We start from the raw sequence: 8,051 nt of genomic DNA, 5'->3' as shown, positions 1-8,051 counted from the left end.
TATAATTAATTGTGCCATTGCTAGGTTACTTTGAGGATCGTCGCCCTGCCTCCAACATGGACCCCTATGTGGTGACATCCATGATCGCAGAGACCACCATCTTGTGGAACTCTTAATCATTATTCAAGCGCAGCTACAGATGTCAAAATAATTATATTCATGGGCCTTGTGTTAGACCTGGGGAGCCATACATTGTTTTTTACTCTTTATTATCATTATCATCATAGCATTATTCCAATTATTTGGGGTAAATAGCAAAAATGATGGCTTGTGCTTTTTATTTACTAAGAATATAAACTTGTGTTCCGATATTTGTCCGTGTAGATGCTATTTGCTTGTGATACATTATTGTTAATGTGCATATGGGAAATGCTTGATAAGAGTTAGTCTATGCATTAGGGAACATGATTCCTCAACTAAAAGTTAGTCTTATATAACAGTTTTTATTCCATCAAGTGGACTAGTTTGGTCCAGGGTGGACCACAAAGGCAATCAGTTGCAGAAGCGATAGTGGCTGAAACATTTGGCGCCATTCGGACCTCGCAATTTTCTTTGCCTCCCATTATTCGGAAGAATAGATTCCTTCTAGGACAGTATTTAGAGGACTTGAGAAAGCTCACGATTTTATACGATATGTATATGTTCAATCAGCCTTCGCTAAATCGAACCGGGGTCTGGAATGGGTTTGGAAGCGGTTTAACCGTCCTAACCGATAAACCGGCCGATTCATTCGTTCTAACTTGGCAAGTCCCGGACAATCAAAAAATTGTTGAAAAAAATTTAAAAAAATACAAAAAAATCTACTAAAACATGAAAAGCATATAAAAAATAATTAAAACAAAACATATTCAAATGAAGTTGAAAATTAATTAAAAAAAAAGAAAAAGATTTTAACCCGTTTTATATTTTCTATGGGCTATTTTTAAAATTTTCTAAAAAATTATAGAAAAATCTAAAAGTGAGTATTAATAACCAAAACAATTTTACATCTTTACCATAATGTAAAGAATATTTAAAAATACATTACAATTTAAATTTCTTATTTTTGAGAAATTATATACATTTTTTTTAAATTTTTTGTTTTTTAAATACCAATTGATCACCCTAATTGCCCAAAACCGGAATTGGACTATGCAGTTAGCAGTTAGATCGGGCGATTTTGCGCACAATGTGTTCAATAAATAACACGCATTTAGTCACTTTTTGTTTAATTTGGGGTTCTATGGGTTTTTTATGGGATGAGGAGGTTATTTCGGATAATAATTTTAGAGAGGGGCCCAATGCTATACAGTAATATGAAGCATGCGGTTAGCATATTCTAGAAATACAGGCTTGGCAATAAATATAATTTTTAAATCTTTAACAGGGCGATCATGAAAAAAGAAATGAAAACTAGAAATGATAATTATATTAAAAAACATTTGGATCGTTAGTTACAATTGTTTTTAGATGGACCACCTATTTGCATCCATCTTTGAGATCGATGCTTTATACCTCTGGACCGCATCTTGTAGAAATGCAGTCCACCCCACATTAAACAATTGTTCTAATATGAAAGCTCAATGTAAAGACTCACAACCGCCTCCCGTAGTTCACATTGGATGGAGTAGAGCCTGGGCTAAATTGGTTACGTCCTAGGCTCAATTCCTACCCAAGGGTAGGGGCCCTCTCCCACTGGCTCACCCAAAAAACAAACTAGCATATTATTCGAGTCCCAAATTATATCGTAGCATACTTTTCCTAATGAAATACTAGTAAAATATATGTAATATTAAGTATTAATCATTGAAAAATATTTTCAATAAAGCACGGCCTTAAAGAGAGAGTGCAATGAATTTATTTTCACAATTGAATATCCAATAAAATATTTATAAAATTGATATTAAACATTAATTTAAAAAAATATTAATTAACACTTATCTATTTGACATATAATTGAAATGGAAAAAATGGTAAAGTTAATACCCAATATATTAGTTCTTTAAGACATAATATCTTACTACCGCCGATATCCCATGCGTCGTTAGTAATCAATGCATACCAAAACCATTGATCTTCTTATAAACAAAAGGTAATAAACAGTTCTCTATATCGATCGACACCTAACTTCAAAAAGAATTATTCCCTACCTATATTTATTGTATTATTAATTTAGAAAGATTTTTCAAAATTCCCACAAAAGATCAGCTATTTCATGGTATTATGTCGCTTATTGAAAATTCCCGTAAAAGAATTACAGTATTATGTCGCTTATTGTATGATTTTTATTAAATATTATATTGTTTACTAGTAAATTTTATGGAAAATTATAAAAAACCCTCAAGACTATACTTACGATGCAACTTACCCCCAACCTAATTTATTCTCTCAGTTTTTTCCCAAAAATATGCTTTCTATACAAATACCCCCCAACCAAAAAAGTTCCTTTTTTTTTATTTATGGAAATGCCCTTCCCGTACAAAACTAATCAATTTCACCACTTATAAGGCCTTCACGTGTGGTACTGCGAGTGACAGTACTTCTAGAACATCTGCTATCAGACCGCGCTTTGAAACTGCCAGAGCGGCATGACTAATATAACCTTTTCTGCCGGAGCTCTTTATAACTGTCGGAGCAACCACTGCCAGACCGTGCTTTTAAACTGCTAGAGCAATGTGGTACTACCGGAGCATGCATTGAAACTGCTGGAGCGACAGGACTTCTAGAACATGTAATGTCGGACCGCGCTGTGAAACTATCGGAGCGACATGACTAACAGAACCTTTTCTGCCGGAGAGCTCTTTGTAACTGCCGAAGCGACAACTGTCGAACCGTGCTTTCAAACTACCTGGAATGATGTGGTACTACCGGAGCATGCATTGAAACTACCGGAGCAACAATACTTCTAGAACATGTACTGCCGGACTGAGCTTTGAAACAGCCAGACCGCGATTCGAAGTACAGCCACTCCGACAGTTTCAATGCACACTCTGGAAGCACCACACGTGAAGGCCTTGTAAGTGGCAAAATTGATTATTTTTGTACTGGAAGGGCATTTCCGTAAAAAAAAAGAACTTTTTTGGTTGAGGGGGGGGGAGGGTGGTATTTGCATAGAAAGAATACTTTTGGGAAAAAAGCGCGAGAATAAGTTGGGTTGGGGGTAAGGTGCATAGTAAGTGTAGTCTTGGGGTTTTTTTTTTGTAATTTTTCCTAAATTCTATTTATGCTATTAAACATAATTTTTATTAATTTTTATTAAAATATTATTAAATTTGTATAAGCCCTTGAGAAAAGATAAATTCAAAAAAATAAAATAAAAATTATTTCCTAAGTTATAAGCTATTAGCTCCCAGCTGTCACATCTTTCATCGCATTGTTAAAAATTTATATCCCCATTTTAATTTTAATATTTTTTTTATAATTCAGATTAAGATGAAATTTTGGTGTATAGATCTAACACTACTTCGCACCAAATAAAAATATAAACCAATTACTTTCAATAATTTAAAATTACCAAATTACCCCCCTCTTTTTTCAGAGGTATTTTGATTATATATATATATATATATATATATATATATATATATATATATATATATATATATATATATATATATATATATATATATAAGATTCTAGGGTGAGCCCATGGGCTCATGGAACAGTGTAAGCCCAACGACCTAGATTGAATCTGGATCGATCTATTGGTTCGGATTGTATATCGGTAATATAATTTTAATATATTTTATATATATCAAAATAGCATGAAATTTGGAGTGTAGACTCTTCTTATCAAGGCGCACCTAATACAAATATTAAAAAACTAATTCACATAAATAAATTGATCAAAATACCCTCAGAATTTTTTAGAGGTATTTTCATTAAGTTAATTTATGCAAATTATTTTTTTGATATTTTTATTATATTCTAGTTTTCTTGAAGAACTGATGTTCCAAATTTCAAGTAATTTGGGTATGTACAAAAAAAATTAAAATTTAATTACGAAATACAATTGTGATCATTGGATCAGTCCATATTCAATCTGAGCCGTTGGGCTTACACTGTTCCATGAGCCCATGGGCTGACAGGAGCTTTTTCCATATGGGAAAAGATGTCGTACACCCAGGCATATTGTTACAGTAAACGCCCACGGCCCAGATTGAATCTGGGCTGATTTGATGCTCACGGATGTTCAATAGTGTTTGAATTTTAATATTTTTTCTACAAATCCAAATCACTTGAAATTTTAGACGTGTGTTCTTCTCATCAAAGAATACCTAATAAAAATATAAAAATAATAATTCATAGAACAAATTGACCAAAATATCCCTTGAAAATTTTCTATATCAATTCAGCGATTTGTTTGCACCCGAAACCATGGTGGGAGTAAAATCCCCTACCTGCAATTTCGAGTATAAACAAACATCCAAAGTCAATCAACTTGAGAGACATCTCAATGCTCTAAGTCAGTTAGAATAGTCCTAAGGGCTTGTACCTCAGAAACCTTATGATATCAGAGGTCTCGATCAAAGTGGATTAAGGATGGGGACAACACTACCAAATACTTTCTTGTCATCATAAATTCTAGAAAGAGAACTAACAACTTGGATGGCATCACTATCCTTGGTATCAATGAAGGAGACTGTAAGGTTAGGGAGTCTAACATTGTTGAGTTCTTTGAGAAAGTATTTTCTTCTCAGTCAAGACTTCTTTTTTCAATGGAAGACCTTCCTTTTATTTAAACAGGTAGAACTCAGAATTCAATCCCAGTTGGAGATGCCTTTCACGATGGAAGAACTTAGAGAAACTGTTTTTTTTTTTTTTCTAAAGATAAGGCCCCAGGTCCTGATGGATTTTAGGTGGCCTTCTTCCATCCAAGAGTTCTAGGACATAATGAAGGAAGACCTAAAAAATTTCTTTGATGAATTCTACAATGATGTCACGGTTATTAAAGCCCTGAACTCCACATTTATTGCCCTTGTGCCTAAGAAGAATTAGATTGAATCCCTCCAAGACATTAGGCCTATCAGTCTTCTAACTTCGGTGTACAAAATCTTAGCTAAAGTCCTTGCCAATGGATTGAAGAAACTCATTACCATGGTTGTACAAGGACCCCAATCAATCTTTATCAAATGAAGACAAATTACGGATAGTAATTTGATCACTAGGGAAGTGATCCACTCTACTAGGAGCCAAGTCGGCTCTGGTATTCTTTGTAAATTGGATTTTGAAAAAGCATATGATCAAGTTGAATGGGGATATTTAGATGACATCATGAGATTAATTGGCTTTGGGCTAAGATGAAGGCAGTTGATTAAAGGATGTCTGGTTTCATCTCACTCTCAGAGGACTTAGGCATGGTGATTGTCTGTCATCGTACATTTTTACTTTGATAGGCCAGTCTTTTAGTATCATGATGAGAAATGCTGTGGAAGCAAATGTTATTCAGGGACTGAAAGTCCGAGGCTATGGAACTTCTCTCTCCCACCTCTAATATGCAGATGACACCCTCTTGTCAACCAGTTCCTATTTCGATCAGATTTAAATTATTTGGCTATTCGTTAAATGCGATGAGCTGATTTCAAGAGCAAAGATTAATCTATCCAAGTCTCAACTTATTGGGATTAACTGTAGAAATGAGGACTTGTGAAGATGGGCAGCATGGTTAGGATGTGGGCTTGAGTCCCTCCATTCAGCTCACCTGGGGTTTCCACTCTTTGATGGGAGATTGTCTATTGCTGCCAGAGACCCTATCATCTAGAGTATAAATTAGATGGGTGGAAGAGTAGATATCTTTTTTTGGGTGGAATGATTATCTTGATTGATTCTACAATGGCTAACTCGCTAGTTTATTTTCTCTCTTTTCAGAGCTCTTGCTGCAATTGCTTAAAAAATTGGAAAGATTAATGCGAAACTTCTTGTGGAGTGGTTCCTCAGAGCAGCACAAGTACAACCTGATTAAATGGGAGAATGTTTGTCGACCAAAAAGGGAAGGGGGTTTAGGTATTCGGAGGTTGAAACACTTCAACGATGCACCCCTGACCAAATGGCGTTGGAGGTTAAGTTCAGAGCCAAGAATGCAATGGCAAGATATAATCCTGGCTAATTATAGAGTTGATCAGGCAAGGCAGTTCCCCAAAAGATTACCTATAGGCAAATCAGCTTACACAATCTAGAAAGGTATCGATTCAGTTAGAGGCTTATTCATGACATATGCTAAAAAGAAAGTTGGGAATGGTTGTTCAACAAAATTCAGGCTTATGAAATGGTTAGGGAAGATGTCTTTAAAAACAAGCCATTCGGAAGTTTGTAAGCTAGTTGTGTCTAAACATGCGACAGTCTCAGAAATGGTGGAAGGAGAAGGCACATGCTGCATATGGAATATTGCATTGAGGAACAGAAGTACAGATCTCATTACTGAGCAGAAGTACATGTCTCTCTTACTGATGTTGGACTCTTTTGTTTTTTTCCCTCAGAGGGGTGATGGACTCATATGGGAACTCACAACATATAGCTCGTTCTCTGTTAAATCCCTTCTATGATGAACTCAGTAATGACATAATTTTTAACTCTATAAATCGACTTACCCAAGTGTGGTCAATTAAGGCTCCTCTTAGAATTAGAGTTTTCTTATGGTTGTTAGAGCAGGAAAAGGTTTTAACTGGAGACTAGCTTAGAAAAGGGGTAAAATTCTGATGAATGTATGTATTTTGTGTAAGGAAGACGCAAAGGACTGCAATCACCTCTTCCTCCATTGCCCTTTTGTTCATTCTATCTGGAGTTAGTAAGCCACCCTCTCGAATTGGTAGTGGGTTATGCCTAAAAGGAACTTTGGATTTTTTTCAATGATCTTCCCCCCTTTTAATTGGATTTGCATTCCACTGTGGAGAACACTGGTGGCTGCTATTATGGGGTTTGTCTGGACGGAAAGGAATTTGAGAACCTTCGAAGGAGTCACTAAAGACGCTAATTCTATCAGACAATAGGTGATGAGAGGAATTGTTTAGTAGGCTAATTTTCTTTTGAACTTCAAATGCTACTCCAAAGAGCTCTTCCTCCAAAGTTTTCTTATCTTTCACTCCTCAAGCCAAAGAAGGTTATCAAATTAGCTTGTTGATCCCTGCCCTTACGAGATGGTTGAAATTGAATTTTGATGGTAGCGTCAAGTCTCAAGTAAGGGAGGCCAACTTTTGGGGCATTCTATGCAATCACCTAAGTGAAACTATCTTTTCCTACAACGGCCCTTTGTTGTATTGTGATAGTAATGAAGTTGAACTCCACGCGGTTAGGGAAGGAGTGGTGAGGCTTAATGATCACCATCAACATATTATCATTGAGGGTGATTATGCAAATGTGATAAAATGGTGTAATCATCCACTCTCCACTGCATAGCTTTGGACTTCTATTATGGATGAAATTCAGTTGGCTATTACAGAAAAAGATGTTCTTTTTTGCAATATAAATCGAGAGAAAAATGGTGTTGCAAATGCATTAGCTCATCTCCTTCCTTAACTCTCACATTCCTCTTCTCTCACTTCTCTCTTCCGTCTCCCCTCTCCCTTCTCTTTTTTACCTTCTTTGCACAATTGTAATTCCAAGCTTTGCCCTTTTTAATGAAACTTAAGTTAACCCTAAAGAAAACATAGTTGTAGTAAACTTCAAAAAATAGTGAAACAAAAGCTAATTCTATATTATTTAAAATGAAATATAACCCATGTCAAAAAATCGAACTAATTCTAACGACAATAAAAATTACAAATAATAAAACCATTAATAAAGCATTGTATGAATTTAAAATTAAAATTACCAAATTAAAATTAAAACTACCTTAAATTTTGAGTCCAAAATCTGAATATCTGTGCTTAGGGTGAATTGGACCGTCATAGCCGGATCTACCTTTGAAATTTTTAGGTACTTATATTAATGTTAACATTGTATTTAGGCTTATCCTTGAACCCATAATACTATCGCTAAACAATTCAAAGCCAACACCTCGAGATAATAGACGAGGTGAGGTACTAAATTGAGAGACTAGAGCCTAATGAAGAGGCTCTTTTATAAATATATTTTAA

The sequence above is a fragment of the Amborella trichopoda genome, chromosome 4, assembly GCF_054954075.1.
Source record: "Amborella trichopoda isolate Santa Cruz 75 chromosome 4, AtrichopodaSantaCruz75HAP2 v2.0, whole genome shotgun sequence".
NCBI lineage: Eukaryota > Viridiplantae > Streptophyta > Magnoliopsida > Amborellales > Amborellaceae > Amborella > Amborella trichopoda.
This window is presented reverse-complemented; position numbering follows the sequence as displayed.